General features: G+C 38.2%; 1 pseudogene; it reads right to left on the bottom strand.

The window, feature by feature from the left end:
• Positions 1 to 20,526, bottom strand: part of LOC110288914 (vomeronasal type-2 receptor 1-like) — a 61,662-nt pseudogene that overhangs the window by 22,132 nt on the left and 19,004 nt on the right.

Here is a 20,526-nt window from a genome sequence, read left to right as displayed (position 1 = left end):
TTCCTGACACTCCTTCATGTATCTTTGCTGTAACATACCCTGTAACTGCTGACAAATACGCTAAATATTTACTTTCTCTCCAATTCAGTTTTATGTTCTTAAGGTATCACTTCCAGTGTGATGTTTTATAACTCCCAAGATCCAATTGTTTCCTTCATTTACACTATATTATTCCTGGGTTCTGTTTTTCTCTGTCATTTTTAGCCTCTTATTCCACCTTCTAATATTTGTATTTTACTTTCTAACCACACAAACAGAAGATTCATTGCACCTCTTTTGTTGGAATAAAACTCTTCAAAAGGAGTGATATCAGAATTTTGAGTGAATTATTTGTCATGTAAATCCTTGTTACTTGTACCATCTCAGTCTTTTTTTCTTCTACAAGAAAATTAATAACATGATAGCCTATAATTTTTAGTTTAATATCAGTATGAGAAATAGAAATTTTACTTCATTCTTATTTTTTTTCTAAGAGTTTCTAAAAGAACTTATGAAGAAGATATCTAAAAGTTTCCAGTATGTTTGTGAGTTTATTAGAGGTTAGGAAAGATAGAACTCTGTAGTAGGAGGCTGGCCTGCGGCCTACATGAACCAGGTATTTCTGGAAGGGAGGCTGGGGCTGAAAGAGAGAGAAGCTAGACGGCGAGAAAAAATAATGAAGCCAAGACAAATTTTTTCTCTGATCAAGGCCCACGAGTTTAGTAAACTAGGATGAAAATAGGTATATGAACAAGAAAATTCAAAGACTATGCATCCTAGACTATAACAGCAACATAAATGCTTGAAAAGCGATAGAGAGATGGGGATAGCACAGCAGGCAGACAAGTGGTGTGGGAAGTTACTACAACTAGAGAAAGACACTAGAAGTAGAAAAACATTCAAGAATAGAAAAGATCAAAAATTTAAAGACAGAGCCAGGGAGGTAACATAATTAAGGAAAAGTAAAAAACAGGAGAGACTAGACCAGTACATTGTTTACCATCTTGTTACTTAATTTCCAGGTTCATACTGATGACATTACGTAACCTTCCAGCCTAGCCAGGCTGGTTCAGACCATCTACCACTGAGGCAGAGCCACCTGCTGTGCTGCTTCTCATCACTCTTCTTGGATGTTACACTGCCTGCTACCTGCCTGAGGCTGAACCTGTTCTCTAAGATTTTCCAGAGTTAACACTGAACTGTGATTTTCGCGAGTTCCTGCTAAAAGCCAATTCTGACAACTTCACAAGGAACTTGGCATGTCGGGCGGATGGGCTTCCCTTTTTATAAAGTACAGATTATCATTAAACATTTGAGTCTTGATCTGAATACTGTCTTGGCTCCATTTGTCTTGCTACCCGCCTAGATTCCCTCTTTTCTTTCAGTTTCAAAATGCATCCCAGGCTCGAACCCAGACATGAGAGCCAAATGCTAGCCCCAACAAATTGATGTCCCACTCGGGGCCTGGGAAAGGCAGAGGACACTGGGAGTAACACTGCTGGTTTGGAGCTCCATGGAAGAAGAAAGGATTAAAGAAAATTCGTACCGGAACATGAGAAGCCACAGGCATATGGTTGCCAGGTGTGGTATGGGCTAAGCTGGAACAGTGCTAAACCTGAGCGCTGGGTTCACTTATGTTCAGCAGTGAGATATCAGGATCTGGGAACATAACAGGCAGACTGCAGCTTCTAGAAGCTGCTTTCTTAGGTGAGAGAGATAAAAGGGTTTGGATTTAATAATCAGGCAGACTGGCTGTAGTCAGAAACTGCATCAGGTGGGAAGAAAATGTCCCAGAAGCAGAGAGAAATTTTAGGGGCACCCTGCTTTGTTCTCTCTGGGCCCTACAGCACAAGTTCTCTGCCCTCTTTGTGTTTTTGTCTAAGGTCTTGTCTAATGTCTGGTGCACTGGTCTGTCCATGTATTCAATTCATGTATGTTCGTGTCTAGTTGTCTGAATGACTGAATGTTCTGTGTTCCGTGTTGAAAAACAGAAGATGGCTGGTATAAGCAAAGAGGAGAGTGGCCACACACTTTTCAGGCACAGCAGGAGGGCCCCTGCTGGAAAAACTTTTTTTTTTTTTTTTTAAAGGGAGTCTGCAGCCTCATCTTATTGGGGCAAAAAAACTGATAGATGGTTTTTTCCTAAGAAAATTCTCTGCCTTCGTGATTATTGTGTTTAGCTAATGACAAAGTGCTTTTTATTTTATAATTATAGCTAGAAAAATTAATATTCTCTGATTGGTCTAAGTGTAGCTGCTTCATTGGGTTTTTTACTGGTAATGTGCTCTGCGCGTCTTCACAATCAGCTCATAAGTTATTGGTTAGGATTAAATAATTGTTACATTGGTAACAGAGGGTTAGCCTTCTATTGGCAACTCAGGAGTCTTTCAAACACGTGGCATAAGCAGGCCAAAAAACTGGGCTTCCTAAGATACTTCTAGCAGAGATAATATTTAATATGATTCTTATCCTAGAAAGTAAATTTAAAGATAAGATTTAAAGCAATGTCTCTTTAATAAAGCAGTAAAGCTTGCACTGCCATGTATTCATAGATATAAATTGGCAGCCAAACTTCGTATTATGATAGTAATGCTTCTAATATTGATTCTAAAGTTGATAAATTGTTTTGAAATTGGGTTTTGCTTTCCCAAAGTTGTAGTTATAGTCTAATATTGCAAAAGAAACTTAGTAGTTCTAAAATCTGTCCTCATGGCAGGAAGAACTAAGTTTGGAGCAGCCTCTGCAAGGTTTGTGTGACTTTCTTTTGTTTTTTTAAATGGTGTGCCTAAAGAAGTTCTTGAAACTTGCCTCCCTTTACCTCCAGGGGAATTTTCTTTTAGCTAAAGAGCACCTTTGCAGATCTAGCCTGATGCTGTTTTAATAAAGTTCATATTCAAAGTTTATAAAGGGTCAATCAGACTGGTAGAATTTATAAAGGCATTACAATCTGGCTTGCCTACTTCATATAATGTTATTATAGATTTAAAGGTTTGTTTTCTCCTTTGCATTCTGATAATTGTAAAGAGTTTTGCTTCTAGTGAGCTATAATCAAGAAGCCAAGAGTTTGAATCTTTCAGTGTATATTATTTTCTAAGTGGAAAGTATTTTATTAGCTAATGCCTCTCAAGGGAAGTTTACTTAAAACCTTAGCTGTCATTAAGCTGACCCTAAGCAGAACTGCTTTATCCTTACTGTAAACATTTATTTGGTTCCTGTTAATCCTTTTGAAGTCCTTCCTTTGTTTCTCATCAGGTAACTTTTAGGTACTATTGCCTGCTGTGACTTCCTACCCCCTTTATTTTCTGTATTCTTTGGCAAGAAAAAAATTATTCTTATCTTCTAGGCCAGCAGCTGCTGACTGCTATGGGGCGGGGCCTTTGGGCACGCAGCTTGTTTTTCAAGGCCCTGTAATTGGAATGAGTCCACTTTAAATCCTTTAACAAGGATCCATTGGAGGGCAAGTCTGGTGCCAGCAGCCACGATAATTCCAGCTTTAATAGCGTATGTTAAAGTTGCTGTAGTTAAAAAGCTCATAGCTGGATCTTGGGAGCAGGCGGGCCCGCCCCTTACCTCTCTGCGACCCCTCGATGCTCTTAGCTGAGTGTCCTGCGGGTCCTGAAGTGTTTACTTAGAAAAAATTATAGTGTTCAAAGCAGCTAGGAATAATGGAATAGGACCGCGGTTCTATTTTGTTGGTTTTCATAACTGAGGCCATGATTAAGAGGAAGGCCAAGGTGACAGCGGTGTTGGGGGCGGCAGCCGAAGGCGGCACCTTTAAAGGTGCACACCGCCTCTGCTTTGGAGATAGGGGGCTCAGCAGCAGGTTTTAATCCAGAGTCCTTTTCAGAGTGGTTCCGTAAGCCATGGGGGTGAGTGGCCATGGTTCGGTTCAGGTGGGGCGGAGAAAGACGATGGCAAACGGGCCCTCCAAGGTGCCAGGTGGATGTTGGGCCCGAGACCACGGAGCCTTGACAAGGCAGGTGGGCAGGGCCGAAGTGGCACTCACCTCAAAGCACAGTTTCAGCGTCCTATTAAAACTACTGTGGTGCTAATAAAGAATTGTAAGATATATTCAGGTATTTTAGAAAACCTATAACAAAATTGTGTCTTAGGAACCTGACAAAGTGTCTGTTCCTTGTTCCAAACAGCAATTAATTTGTTTATTACAGAATATTAATAATTGATCTATTACATACCATCATTTTAAATAAAATTGACAATCAATATTCCAAAGATAAGTTAAAAATTGTTTTTATGCATGCTTTTATATCTTCTATAAATTCATGCATGCATGCATCCCAATTATTGTGTTTAAAAACAACCCCTATATGGGAAATAAGTAGATGTGAATTAGATCACACGTTTATTCTTTTGAGCTTCCCCCTGCTTCAGCACAGATAATCAAGTTGTGTGCTGTGGATGATGTTTTAAAATGTGGAACAATCAAACCTTAATTTGTATATTAATAGTCAATATTATATCTCAGAGCTCACAATTGCTTAAGATTGCTCGTCCCTCAGATGCTATTAATTCTCAAATTTGCAATTGCTTATGGATATACAACCTATAAGAAAAAATGCTGTCCTTTTAAGAAGGCTGTTTTTGGACATTTAATAAATTGTTCTAGATTGCCTGGATATCTTAAAGTAATGCCATGCTAGATTATTATCTCAGGCAGTCTATAGGTCCTACATATATGGATATATAATCTCATTCTTTATATATTCATAACAGTTATGGTTTAAGATAATATTTTAGTATTCTTGGAAATTGTGCATGTTAATTTCTTTGCTATTAGCGTCCTCAGTTACTACTTGTTTCCACATAATAGTGTTAATTCTTGAGGACTTATACTTAATAAATTGCTGCAAATAAATGCTCCTATTTCTGCTTAATAAATAAATAAATTATGCACATGTGACTATTAATAACTTTTCAAACTTTCTAGTTACAACTGCTCTTCAAGAGAAACAATTGAAAGTGCTATTAGTCACTGCCCATGTCACATTAAAACTGACTATTACAGTCAAGTATTTGAGATGTTTTGTCAACAAATTATTAATTCTCAAGGACAAGGTATTGTGGAACTTTAAAACTCTAGCTTCTTAAAAGACAAAGAAGGGGGAAAATATATCCCCATGCATATTATTTAATGTACTCCATGCACATTATTTAAATCATACTTTTATTTTAGAATTTTGAAATTTGGATGTCAAAGAATTTAATAAATGCCTTATAGTATCTTAAAAGGACCTACTTTTTGGCATATGGCTTGATCCTGAACAGCTACCTTATTAGGAAAGGGAAAAACAGGTTCTCTCCACAGAACGCTGCAGAAGCATGATGGCTAATTTGTGTGACAAACTGACAGGTGAGTTGGCTCAGTGCCCTGACTAAAGTTACAAGGAAGCTAAATTGGGTACATGTTTTCAACCCATCCTTGCTTGACAATTTTCCAATTTGGACAAACGAAGGAAGTTGCCTTGCTTCAAGCTTTTTAACTTTATGGTAAAAAGAACATCAGAGACTGTGTAATCTGACTTAAAAAGATTAGTCATATAATAGAGTCATAATCATTTTTCTCTTTTCTTCAATGTGACCAGTTATTCTAATTCAATCTTAGACTGGTCTAGTAATAATTCCAATATTAGAGATTCCTATTGAAGATAGCTAAAATTCTTAATTACCTAGCAAAGTTAATTTGGAGCTCAGCCTCCACTTCCAGAGAATCTCAGGCCTTTCTGATAATTCCCAAGGCCAGCTCCCCTACACTGGGAGGCCAGAACCTGAGCTTGGTCGTTGCTAATTTGCAACTGAATGGATAGAATGGATAGAAAACTGAAGGGATAGAAAAAACTATTCTCAACAATAAAAGAACTTCTGTGGGAAATAGCATGTCTGAACTCAAGTTGTACTACAGAGCAATTGTGTTAGAAACTGCATGGTATTGGTACAGTGACATGCAGGTAGATCAATGGAATAGAATTGAAGCCCTAAAAATGAACTCATGCACCTATGGTCACTTTTCTTTGACAAAGAAGCTAAAACCATCCATTGGATAAAAGACAGCATTTTCAATTCAACTGAAGGTCAACATGTAGAAGAATGTAAATTGACCCACTCTTATCTCCTTATAAAAAACTAAAGTCCAAGTGGATCAAGGACCTGCACATAAAACCATAAGCACTTAATCTAATAGAAGAAAAAGTGAGGAAAATCTCAAACACATGGGCACAGGGGAAAGTTTCCTGAACAGAACACCAATGGCTTATGCTCTAAGATCAAGAATCAACAAATGTGACCTCATAAAATTGCAAAGTTTCTATAAGTTAAAGGACACTGTCAACAGGACAAAATGGCAACCAATAGACTGAGAAAATATCTTTACCAATCTTACATCCAATAGAGTCCCACAGTCAACATTAGTCTGAGAACTTGAAATCTTGTGGACAAGGTAGGGGAATGATTGATGAACCTGGAGGGAGTATGGGTTCCACAAGAAGACCAACACAATTAACTAACCTTGACAACTGGGTGGTCCTATAGACTGAACCACCAACCAAAGCAAATACAAAGTCTGGATGTGGGCTTCTGCACAATGTAACAGACATACAGTTTGGACTTCATGTCGGTCCCCCCTAGACTTGGACCAGGGGCTAACCCTAACTCTGTTGCTTGCCTGTGGATCCAGTTCCCTTAAATGTGCTGCCTTGTCTGACCTCATAGGCAGAGGACATTTCTAGTCCTGCAGTGACTTGATGTGCCAGGATGGGTTAATACCTGTGTGGGGAGCTCCACATACTCAGAGGTGAAAAAGATAAGTAGTCGGGGAGAAGCCTTATAAAGTGAATTCTGGCAGAAGAGGAGGCATTGGAGTTTGCATTTAAGGTCAATAAATAGGTAAATAGATGATAGATAGATAGATAGATAGATAGATAGATAGATAGATAGATAGATAATACACACACAAAAGTAAGATAGATTTCATTTCAAGATCTACAACATATCCACCTGCTTTGAGCCTGTATCTATACCTTTAAATTAGTCAAAGAATTAGTTCTTCCCAACGGGAAAAAAGTTATTTGCTCCAAACTGGGTTATTTACAATATTTCAAAAACTGGAATAATCCATTTGTGGCTTCTTAACTGTGTGGGAGTATTTTCTATTTTTAAAAATCATTTAATATTGAGATGATAGAGTGTGAATACAACAGGCATTGAAATGGGTAGTAGGTCTCTTACTATGATTAAAACTGCATAGAAAGTGGCCCCCTTAAATATCTTTGGGTTTTTTTTTTTAAAGACAGAGTTTCTCTGTGTAGCCCTGGCTGTCCTGGAACTCACTCTGTAGACCAGGCTAGCCTTGAGCTCAGAAATCCACCTGCTTCTGCCTCCCAAGTGCTGGGATTAAAGGCATGTGCCACCACTGCCTGGCTTGGCTCCCTTAAATATTAACAAGGAAAATATTTCAAAGTAAATAGTTGAGGTTTGTGGAGAGTTTTTGTCATTCATTGGTTTCTATTATGATTCCCATAGTACTATTATGTGATGTATCATTTTTCTTCAAACATTTTATAAATTTAACTTGTATGGGCCTTAATCAAAGCAAGATATAAAATGCTCTCTTCTTTGTATCATTGTAATATTTTCAGAATAATATAAATCTTCCTCTTTTATATAAATTAACCCATGTTCACCTGAAACTAGTATGTTGCAAAAGTTGTTGATTTACGAATGAAATTTCTCCAAACTTCATTTTGAATTCATGAAACAGTTACTGTTAAGTAAATGATGACATAATGAACCTAACACTAGATTGCATCCACCCTAGCTTCTGAATACTATGTAAAGTGAATCTGTATGGGGTACTCACACTAGGAGAATTTGTTTTACATGAAGAAAATGTAAACTACTTGGAGAACATTTGGAACTGGGTGGGAATAAGGGGACTGTGGAATGTTAATGGTGAAAATGAATTATATAGAATGAATTTTAAAGATATATGTTAAAATATAAACCTAAAGAGTATCCCCTCAAATCATAATTATAAATACTAAGCAGATCCGTAATAACCACAGTGATGACATTAGTTTTTCCAGAGGCTATTTTTATTTCTCACCCTTTTCTATCATAGGATATACGAAATTAATTCTATTCTATAATTTATTTATTTTATGTGCATTGGTGTTTTGCCTTCTGGTATGTCTGTATAAGGATGGTACAGACAGTTTTGAGCTGCAATGTGGGTAGTGAGAATTGAACCATTGTCTTCTGGAAGAGCAACCAGTAGTCTTTTTTTTTTATTTTTAATATTTTTATTACATATTTTCCTCAATTATATTTCCAATGCTATCCCAAAAGTCCCCCATAGCGCCCCCCACTTCCCTACCCACCCATTCCCATTCTTTTGGCCCTGGCATTCCCCTATATTGGGGCATATAAAGTTTGCAAGTCCAATGGGCCTCTCTTTCCGTTGATGGCCGACTAGGCCATCTTTCGATACATATGCAGCTAGAGACAAGAGCTCCGGGGTTCTGGTTAGTACATCATGTTGTTCCAACAATAGGGTTGCAGATCCCTTTAGCTCCTTGGGTACTTTCTCTAGCTTCTCCATTGGGAGCCCTGTGATACATCCAATAGCTGACTATGAACATCCACTCCTGTGTTTGCTAGGCCCCGGCATCGTCTCACAAGAGACAGCTATATTTGGGTCCTTTCAGCAAAATCTTGCTAGTGTATGCAATGGTGTCAGCGTTTAGAAGCTGATTATGGGATGGATCCCTGGATACAGCAGTCTCTAAATGGTCCATCCTTTCATCACAGCTACGAACTTTGTCTCTGTAACTCCTTCCCTGGGTGTTTTGTTCCCAATTCTAAGAAGGTGCACAGTGTCCACACTTTGGTCTTCATTCTTCTTGAGTTTCATGCGTTTATCAAATTGTATCTTATATCTTGGGTATCCTAAGTTTTGGGCTAATATCCACTTATCAATGAATACATATTGTGTGAGTTCTTTTGTGATTGTGTTACTTCACTCAAGATGATGCCCTCCAGGTCCATCCATTTGGCTAGGAATTTCATAAATTCATTCTTTTTAATAGCTGAGTAGTACTCCATTGTGTAAATGTACCATAATTTCTGTATCCATTCCTCTGTTGAGGGACATCTGGGTTCTTTCCAGCTTCTGGCTATTATAAATAGGGCTGCTATGAACATAGTGGAGCATGTGTCCTTTTTACCGGTTGGGACATCTTCTGGATATATGCCCAGGAGAGGTATTGCTGGATCCTCCGGTAGTACTATGTCCAATTTTCTGAGGAACCGCCAAACTGATTTCCAGAGTGGTTGTACAAGCTTGCAATCCCACCAACAATGGAGGAGTGTTCCTCTTTCTCCACATCCTCACCAGCATCTGCTGTCACCTGAATTTTTGATCTTAGCCATTCTGACTGGTGTGAGGTGGAATCTCAGGGTTGTTTTGATTTGCATTTCCCTGATGATTAAGGATGTTGAACATTTTTTCAGGTGCTTCTCTGCCATTCGGTATTCCTCAGGTGAGAATTCTTTGTTCAGTTCTGAGCCCCATTTTTTAATGGGGTTATTTGACTTTCTGGAGTCCACCTTCTTGAGTTCTTTATATATATTGGATATTAGTCCCTTATCTGATTTAGGATAGGTGAAGATCCTTTCCCAATCTGTTGGTGTTTTTTTTTTGTCTTATTGATGGTGTCTTTAGCCTTGCAGAAGCTTTGTAGTTTCATGAGGTCCCACTTGTCAATTCTCGATCTTACAGCACAAGCCATTACTGTTCTATTCAGGAATTTTTCCCCTGTGCCCATATCTTCAAGGCTTTTCCCCACTTTCTCCTCTATAAGTTTCAGTGTCTCTGGTTTTATGTGAAGTTCCTTGATCCACTTAGACTTGACCTTAGTACAAGGAGATAGGAATGGATCGATTCGCATTCTTCTACATGTTAACAACCAGTTGTGCCAGCACCATTTGTTGAAAATGCTGTCTTTCTTCCACTGGATGTTTTTAGCTCCCTTGTCAAAGATCAAGTGACCTTAGGTGTGTGGGTTCATTTCTGGGTCTTCAATTCTATTCCATTGGTCTATTTGTCTGTCACTATACCAGTACCATGCAGTTTTTATCACAATTGCTCTGTAATAGAGCTTTAGGTCCGGCATGGTGATTCCACCAGAGGTTCTTTTATCCTTGAGAAGAGTTTTTGCTATCCTTGGTTTTTTGTTATTCCAGATGAATTTGCAGATTGCACTTTCTAATTCGTTGAAGAATTGATTTGGAATTTTGATGGGGATTGCATTGAATCTGTAGATTGCTTTTGGCAAGATAGCCATTTTTACAATGTTGATCCTGCAAATCCATGAGCATGGGAGATCTTTCCATCTTCTGAGATCTTCTAGAATTTCTTTCTTCAGAGACTTGCAGTTTTTATTATACAGATCTTTCACTTCCTTAGTTAGAGTCACGCCAAGATATTTTATATTATTTGTGACTATTGAGAAGGGTGTTGTTTCCCTAATTTCTTTCTCAGCCTGTTTATTCTTTGTGTAGAGAAAGGCCATTGATTTGTTTGAGTTAATTTTATATCCAGCTACTTCACCGAAGCTGTTTATCAGGCTTAGGAGTTCTCTGGTGGAATTTTTAGGGTCACTTATATATACTATCATATCATCTGCAAAGAGTGATATTTTGACTTCATCTTTTCCAATTTGTATCCCTTTGATCTCCTTTTGTTGTCGAATTGCTCTGGCTAGGACTTCAAGTACAATGTTGAATAGGTATGGAGAAAGTGGACAGCCTTGTCTAGTCCCTGATTTTAGAGGGATTGCTTCAAGCTTCTCACCATTTACTTTGATGTTGGCTACTGGTTTGCTGTAGATTGCTTTTATCATGTTTAGGTATGGGCCTTGAATTCCTGATCTTTCCAAGACTTTTATCATGAATGGGTGTTGGATCTTGTCAAATGCTTTTTCCGCATCTAACGAGATGACCATGTGGTTTTTGTCTTTGAGTTTGTTTATATACTGGATTACGTTGATGGATTTCCGTATATGTCATATTGCACTTCAAATATGGTTATTTCCTCCTTTCTCTATTTCAGCATTCTCTGACTATCTGCACAGCAAATGCAACAAGGCAGGCTGCCTGCAGCTAGAAGCTCTATGACTCACACAGCTTACTTCCCAATATAACCAAAGACTTTCCACACTCTTGAGCATAGCCTAAGACCCATCTACAGATCCTTGTGTGACCCTGAAAGATGAAGTGGATTTTAGAAACATACAGATTCCCCTGAGGTGAAGCTTTGCCAATTCCATGCCTCTGAGGCATTGGGTCCTTGGACACAGGTGTTCTCATGTCAATATACATTCACTCTGAACTTTATCCACTCACCACCCCTGCTCAGGTAGATCAAAGACAGCAGACGTTCTTCCCATAGTGACAGTTAAATCTAAAATGTCTCAGAACTTGGATTCCCTACAGGGAATGATGGGAAACAAATAATCAGAGGAAGTTAATATTCAAAAATGACATGGAAACTTTTTCATTCTGCTAGCAATGGAAATAAAGGCTTTATGAACTGAAGGGTATGCTGTTTCTATATTTCGTTAATTGTAAAATATTAAATTATTTTAACCTTTATCATAAGGATGTTTATCTTTTTATTCACTCAAGTGGCCACTTAAATCTTTCTAACCCATAGGCAACTACACACACACATACACACACACACACAAACACACACACACACACACACACACACACACACACTTATGTGTATATATTGCAACAAGCAGAGTCCAGAGGAAGGTTTGAAATTCTTCTCAGAAGAACAAATACAGACAGTGAATTTCATTACTGGAAATAGATTCATGTATCTTATTATAATACATTATTGTAATCATCATTATATTGGTTGGATTTGTTATCTCTTACTAAACTTGCTTCATATGTGAAAATGTGTTACCAATGCTTATCTATCAAGAGAACATATTAACTATTTGATACTATCAAACCTTTGTGAAAGGTTGAGTTCTTGAAAAATGTTCTCTTTGACTTTTTAAAAAAGGTGCATACTGTTTCAGTCCCTAGAAACTCTGGGGCTTCTGGTTGGTTGATATTGTTCTTCTTCCTAAGGGGTTGCAAATCCCTTAAGCCTCTTCAGTCCTCACCCTAACTCCTCCATTGGAGTACCTGTGCTCTGTCAGTGGTTGACTGCAAGCATCGAATCTGTATTGGTCAGGCTCTGGCAGAGACTCTTAGGGCACAAATATGTGAGGCTCCTTTTGACTAGTGCTTCTTGGCATCAGAAATGGTGTCTGGGTTTGGTATCTGCAGATGGGATATATCCCTAGGTGTGGCAGTCTCTGGATGGCCTTTCCTTCAGTCTCTGCTCTATTCTCTACATTTCCTATAAACAAGAGCAATTCTAGGTTAATATTTTTGAGATGGGTGCGTGGCCACATCCCTCATCCAGGGGCTGTGCCATACCTCTTCAGTCCTCACCCTAACTCCTCCATTGGAGTACCTGTGCTCTGTCAGTGGTTGGCTGCAAGCATCGAATCTGTATTGGTCAGGCTCTGGCAGAGACTCTTAGGGCACAAATATGTGAGGCTCCTTTTGACTAGTGCTTCTTGGCATCAGAAATGGTGTCTGGGTTTGGTATCTGCAGATGGGATATATCCCTAGGTGTGGCAGTCTCTGGATGGCCTTTCCTTCAGTCTCTGCTCTATTCTCTACATTTCCTATAAACAAGAGCAATTCTAGGTTAATATTTTTGAGATGGGTGCGTGGCCGCATCCCTCATCCAGGGGCTGTGCCATACCTCTGGATATGTTCTCTATAGGTTTTATCTCCCCTTTGTCACATATTTCAGCTAAAGTTCTCCCTGTTAAGTCCTGGCAGCCTCATGCTTTCCTGGCATCTGGGACTTTCTACTAACTATCCCCAGTCCCCTGTTCTCCACTGCAAAATACCTCTGATCTATTTCCTGATTCTCTATACTTCTCCCCTGTCTCCTCCCACTCCTAATCCTACCCACTATTCCCTTCCCCTCCTCTCTACTTCCTAGGTTCAAAGACCTGGAGCCTCCCATCGCTCCAACTGCCTATATAACAGAGCATTGCCTTATCTGGCATCAATGGGAGGGAAGGCTCTTGGTTCTGTGGATACTTATTGCCCCAGTGTGGGGGAATGCTAAGGCTGTAAGCCAGGACTGGGAGGGTGATTGTGGTGCAACCTCATAGAAGCAGGGACGATAGGGAATTTGCAGAGGGGAAACCAGGAATGGGGATAACATTTGAAATGTATGCAAATAAAGTAATCAATAAAAATTAAAAATTAAAATGAAATAAAGCAGCAAACTTACTGTGAGCACCACTAATACCCTGGATTTATCCTTAGTTGCCCAGCGCTAGGGTAATTTGTCATTTCCTGTTGATTTTCTTGCTGTGAATTAATGTAAATCATCTGTATCATATTTTAAATATCTAACACCGGGGAGTAAATGTTAATATTGCATTTCTGTGGATTAATGCACTAGACACTTCTCTGATAAAATATATATATAAGAAAATGAAGTTCATCTCTAGCAGGTTATAAATTATTTGTTTATGAAGGAGAGAGAAAAATACCTATAAAAATATTTAAGTGTCTGACAAAAGAATAAAAAGCCATTAAGCCATTAAGCCACCAGGAATACTCATGAACAATCCTATACCCTTCTTACCCTCTTCACTTTAAGGAAACACCATGAAAAAATAGCATTCTATATGGGCTGTCAAAACCCTTCTATACAAATAAATAAAGAGACTTAGAAACTACCCATCAATATATACCTAAGGGTACAATAGTGACAGTCACATACTGGTGGTAACCAAGAGCTATCTATTTGGAGTTAGGTCTCACTCAACAGGGTGAAAGGATACCTGGCACTAGAAATCTAGTCAACTTTTCAGGGTTAGTGAGATAACAGACATTAGAAAAGAATATACTATTGCCTCTTTGCTAGACCTGCATAATACATTTCCAAATTTCAGATACTATCTTTATGCCAACAGATAAGTGTCCCCTTCATCAAATGGACAGCATTGCAAAAATACAAAAAATTGATACAATGCAGAGATCAAGCAATGGCAAGGAGTCCAAGGGCAATAGATACTTCTCTCTGTGTGTTTGTGTGTGTGTGTGTGTGTGTGTGTGTGTGTGTGTGTGTGTGTAATTAATTACACAATTTTATGTGCCAGGAGCCATCATAGGACAAGCTAATAACAAGCAGATGATCTTCCTGAAATGACTTCACTTTAGGTAATATCTACAACAAAGCTCCATAGGCATGGCTTAGGAATAAATCATTTAGGAAGGATTAATAGGAAGGGTTCCTGCTATTAATATGATTTTCCTATTATTATTGTACATATATAACAATCACTATATATTAGACCACCCCTTTTGACTAGATCTCTGCAGATCTATGAAGATGTACTGTCTTCTAGTGATGCTATATAAACTAATGGATGACATCTTAATTCTTAATTATGATCTTATAAGAATTCCTAAAACTGTATCTGTGACTATTAAGCTCCTTTATGGTGTGACTCCTACTAGGTCCTCTGCTGATAGTCAAAACTGTAATGAGAACTTTGTCAGTCACCAGTTATTTGCACACACACACACACACACACACACATAAACACACACACAACACAAGCACACAGAAAAGAAATCAAAGGAGAAAGTAGGGAAGAGGGACAAGAGAAGATAACCAGGTGTATGTGATTCGACATGTATAAAAGTATCAAAGTAAAACATATTATATGTACATAACATAATTGTAACTATATCTGTTTGACTTAATTTAAATGAAATAAAATGTGGTCATACAGTAATTTAACTTAACAGAAAAAAAAAGAAAAGAAATTTGCTGGACACTTGTAACACACCCTTTTATCCCAGTCACTTAGGCAGAGACAAGGGAATCTCTGAGTTCAAGCTCAGATTCACTCAGAGAGGTGAGGGATTCACAGAGAAAACTTTTCAAAAATAAACAAATGAAAGACAGACAGACAGACAGACAGACAGACAGACAGACAGGAAGCGAAAAGAAAGAGAAGAGAGAGAGAAAGAGAGAGAGAGAGAAAGAGAGAAAAGATGGAAGGAAGGAAGGAAGGAAGGAAGGAAGGAAGGAAGGAAGGAAGGAAGGAAGGAAGGAAGACAGAAAGAGTATATCTCATTGCACATGGGTGTAAATAGCTACAATATTAAACACTACACAAGCGTCCATCCTTAAATAGGACAATGAACTGAATATGCACAAAGGAAACAACAGTAGGCAAGAGAGACAGCTGAGTGATAATGGCACTTGTTATTCAAACCCTGCAACCTGAGTTCCACCCTCAGAACCCACACAAAGGAGAAGAGGAAAACTGATTATACAGAGTGTCCTCCTATTTCCATATGCACTGCACATGGATAATCAGCAGCGGTGCCAGGGCAGGAGAGAGAGAGAGGGAGTGGGAGGGACAAGAGACAGGAAGATTGACAGCAAGTCAATCATGCTGATCAAGCTCTGAAAAAACTTTATTCAGGAGTGGCAATATATGCATAAGCAAAAGGAGGCTTCAAGGGAGGGGGAAAGAGTCAGGGGGCTCTCTGAAGGTCAGGTGGCAATCTTCAGCTCCTGGAACCAAGGGTCACAGTGTCCTCTTTACCCACAAACATTCTTACTGTTATGACCATGAATGTTCTCTCAGGATTGTTTATGAAAGCTATGCAATATTCACAAGGCCATGGCTGAGGCCATGGCTCCCAGCAGTAGTAGACATACTAACCCCATGTATGTGAAACCAGGTAAGTCAGGCTTCCAGTGCAGGTGGCCAGTACACATTTCAAGAACCACCAAAAAGGCCACTGGAGCATTTTTTCAGAATAACAACTAAACACATTTAAAGATTAAACAATTGGCTTACCTTCTAGTTCAGTCTGCCTGACTTCAAATTCCCACCATCCAAAATCCTTACTACATCCCTCATTGGACTCAATAGCCTTTAAACCAGGACTTCACAGCACCACTGAGGGAGAGTTGTACAGCCCAGAAAACAGTCTGTTACTCCCAGAATCCTCCCAATGGAAGAGATTGGTTGCCATATTAGTTGAGATATTTATACTGGCACCAGTATTCTCCTGTTCCATTATCAAACCTTTTCCAACCTGTTGTCAGGGCAATCCTAAAGGGCCCTTCATACCACTTTTTTTTTTTTTTTTTTTACAGCCTGTCCAACAAATTGGAGTATGCCAGAAGATTAGGCAGTACAGTTCATTTACATACTGCCATGCAAGTGAATCAAATGCCTTTAGTTCTTCTAAATACCTTCAATTGGTGGATGATAAATTCCCCACAAAAATCAAAACACTCTCATCTTCTGTAAAGAATACATTTTCCTTCACTTTGTACTCCTATGTCCCCAAAGTCAGATAATGACCCACTTTTCAATTCTAACTGTGCTGCCATGACTAAAGGAATGATTCAATTAAAGAAACAAGCAGGACTTTCTCCCTGAAATCTGCTTTCTGGACTTAGAACAACAAGTTCCCTCCTCAGATCCAAGGTACAGAAAAATAGTTGTTCATTAATGAGCCTGAAAATGTGACCATGAGGCTGTAGCTTTCTCTCATTCTAGAGCCTTTGAGAAAGCAAAGTTTCAGGCCTCTACTTACACCTACTGATTCTGAAATACTAGAGATGGAACCCCATATTCTGTTTAAGGATATAGCCTGGTGATTCTGATAGTTACTACACTTTGAAAATTAGCATTTCTGATAGGAATTCTGAATGTATTTTACAGGATGTCCACATGCTCAGAACAATCAATCCATTGCTATGATCAGAAGAAATGATTATTCTTTACCACTCAGTGGAATATCACAGCCAGTAATCCAAAATGGCCCATTGTTTGCTTTTTCAAAAATTCTCATGGGAATATGGACATACCAACTAATTTACACATCTATGGTACTTTCTTGCCACATGGTGGCGATAGAGTTTTAACACAGACCAAATGTCTTAGAAAGCCGAACATAAATATCAAACAAGACTATTGATCCCTGTCCTCTTCCCTCTATAGATATAATCTACTTGGGACAAACTATATAACTCTTTACAAATGCAGTTTTAGGACTAATTGTAATTATAAATGAAATGGAGAACTTGCCTGTTTTCTTAGATATAAGTTAAAGTGTGTTTGGAATCACCTTCTCCTTATAGACATAAGTATACAAGGATTTAGTTTCCTAAGCATGAAAACACAGCCCTAACTGGGATCAGAAGTGTAGTTTGAGGTGTGGAAGCAGCATTTCCCTGGCCAGTTCATGTCTGACACCTAGACAGTTAGTGAAATTTGTAGGTGCCTAGGACTAGATAGACCAACATCCTAAGATGTCAATTGGAATATACCATGGTATTTTCTAGCAGTTTGTGCATTCAGTAATGAAATAGAAAGGAGATTGACAGATTAACATAACTCAAGATGCTAAGATTCTTCCCGTTTTCCATGGTACCAATAAGAGCATTTTTAATTTATGTATATATGGGGTGTGTATACACATGAGTGCTGGTGTCCAAGAGACCAGAGGCATTGAGTTCACATGAAGGTGGAGCTACAGGTAATTATGAGCTGCACAAATGTGTGCTGAAAATTAAAATTGGGTTCTCTCTAAGAGCAGTACATACTTTTAACCACTTAACCATCTCTCCAGCCCCTAAACTTAATTTTTTAATGTCAATCCTATATTTTATTAGTTCAAATCTTAAAGGGAGAGAGCATTCAAATTGTGACACATATATTGGGAGTTCTCTTTCAGTTTACCATATTCACCATGGAAATTCCTCATGCACAAACATGCCATTGTTCTCTGTAGTTACTGTCTTATACCATTCACCTGTCTTCATTCGAAATTACAGCCATCATTTCAAATTACCACGTAATGATACAGGTATATTCAAACATCACAGAATCTGCTTCACAAACTTTATCAGGTACATCCTATGTTTATTTGCTCATGTTTTTGGCATGTCTATTGCTGCATTCTCAAGAAGTGAGGAGCGCCACAGCAGTGTATGGTAGGCAGAGAACTTAGATGAGGAAATGAGTCAAGCCTCTTCACAATATTTTTAAGGTCTTGCTTAGTATGTGTGTCCCACTGTAATATGATTTCAAATCAAGCTAATTCAATAATAATATCTTACTTCAGGAAGATTTCCAGGGTCACAGAGTTATTATTTGTTTGCTCATTTCTAAGTAATAAACAATAAACTTTTTTTGTAAAGATTCTGGAGTACCAACACTGAAAGTGAATGATTCGTATGTTTATAGTAGCAAAACACGAGCTTTTAACAGGTCAGTTACTGTAGGATTTACATTTAGTGTAGGATTTTTGAGATATTATCAAAAATAAGGAAATATCTCTTTCAAATTCATTAACATTCTTAGCATGTATGCCTGTCTACATTAGCAAATTATTTTCTACACCTGCGAACATGATTCTAGAATATTTTCTTATATTAAGAGTTAAACCATCTCGAGAATAATTAAATTTGACTCGGACATGAAATAGTATACTTTCCATATTTTGTTGAGTATAATTTGACATCAACATGACATTTGTCAGCCACATTCCTCTTATGTTTTTTTTTTTGTCCTTTCTACTCTCAAGATCATTGGACCTTATAGTATTATCCAAGAATATTCTCTATTTTCTTTGTCAGCATTGCCTCCAGTACTTGGTAGAAGTCACTGCTGAGTTTCTTAGCCCTAGAGTTTCCCTGTCCTTCTCCCTATGCTGAGAAAATCATCAGATTTTAATTGGTCTAAATACACAATTCTAGCAGCTTTTTCAAGCCACAGCATACATTCAATTTGCCCTTGCTTCTATTATTTAGCACTTCGGACTACCAAACCGTAGTGGAGTTTATACAGAGCACAAAAGCACCCCCACACCCCTACACACACATACACACAAAGGTACATCCTGGAATACAGGTATCATATATTATACCCTTAGCCAAGGAAGTATGTCACCATGCCATCAAAATGATGATCTTCTTATGAATCCATAGAACCACACTCCTCCCCACCATAAAACAAAGCAAACCCTAATCCCAAGATCAATACTCTGAGCTCCAGAATTTGTATTTCAAATTCTCTCTATAAATGTTGAAAATTTACACTAGAAGGAAGATGATAACCTGTAGGGAAGTACTATTTTATGTAAATAAAAGTAAGCTTCTTATATTCTTAAACTTCATTATTTAAAGTGAAAACTTCTTGAAGAATAAAGAAATTGTGCCTCTGTTGGACATCACCATGTTTCAAACTGTCTTTTCATGATAATTTTTTTTCTCACACAGTTTAAATCAGTGAAACACTGAAAGAAAATAACAGAGTGCAGGTTGAATTATGATGGCTATCTCGTCAACTATATTTCTACGTCAAAACTCCCCTACATTGGATTTCTTTCCAAAGAGAAGTATTTGGTTTAAGGTATACATGCCATAACATTGTTTCATTCAACACACCCATTGAGGGAACATAAGCATGACTTTGAGATAGACTTCAAAGCATAGGAATACCTTCTTGAGGAGAATGAAGCTGTGCTCTTCAACATAAATTCAATGCTGACACACTGGCCAGCCACAGACCTGAAGCCTGCCAAGCTGAAGCAATGGAGTAACTGTGGGAATGGGCATTTGAACATTTGGGAATCAAGAATATTGTTGAATGCTTTGTGGCTGTGCATGACAAACATGTTAGAAGTCACATCAGGGACACAGGATAGACACCAGTTTCTCCTACACGTGCTCTGAACAGCAAATATACACAACCCTAAAGACAAATTGGACAGGAAATATTGACCAGAATGTCCACCCTCACATTAGAAATTCCTTCTGAGCCTTAGATTTGTATCAGCCAGCCCTCTAGTGAGTGCAACCAGTAGTCTTAACTACTGATTCTTCTCTCCAGATCCACAAAATTGTTTATAATAGGCAAAGAATTTATACTGAAATATTTGAAAATCTAGGATACGATACTTGTAATCACAGAATAGGGCAGAATAAGGATAAATTTTCTGATTTCATGGTTAGCCTAGCCTACATTGTAATTTACTGGCACCCTAGGGTTAATGGTATGACCTATCTATGTAAGCCAAAACCAAAACCAACATCCATATAAAGGTATTTGTGCATTTCCCATCTGATCTTTTGTTGAGAATAAACTTCCAATATTCCAGTAAAAATTGTAGCCTAAATCAAATAATTCAAATCATGGAAATTTAGTGTGAGGCATTATGATCGAGAGGTGGCAGCTGTGACTAAGTGATGACCTGTTGCTGAGTTATCACAGGCATCGCTCACTTCCTCTTGTTTCCTTCACTGTAAGAATGGAAATCTTTTAGAGAGATGAAGAAAGTATTAACTAGTGACTCATCACAAATCTCTCTTTGTCAGCAACCTTACTGAAGATTGGT

This window comes from Mus caroli, unplaced genomic scaffold, assembly GCF_978045245.1.
Source record: "Mus caroli unplaced genomic scaffold, Mus_caroli_1 scaffold_3, whole genome shotgun sequence".
Lineage (NCBI taxonomy): Eukaryota > Metazoa > Chordata > Mammalia > Rodentia > Muridae > Mus > Mus caroli.
The sequence above is the reverse complement of the archived record's forward strand: the minus strand, read 5'-3'. Positions and strand labels throughout refer to the sequence as shown.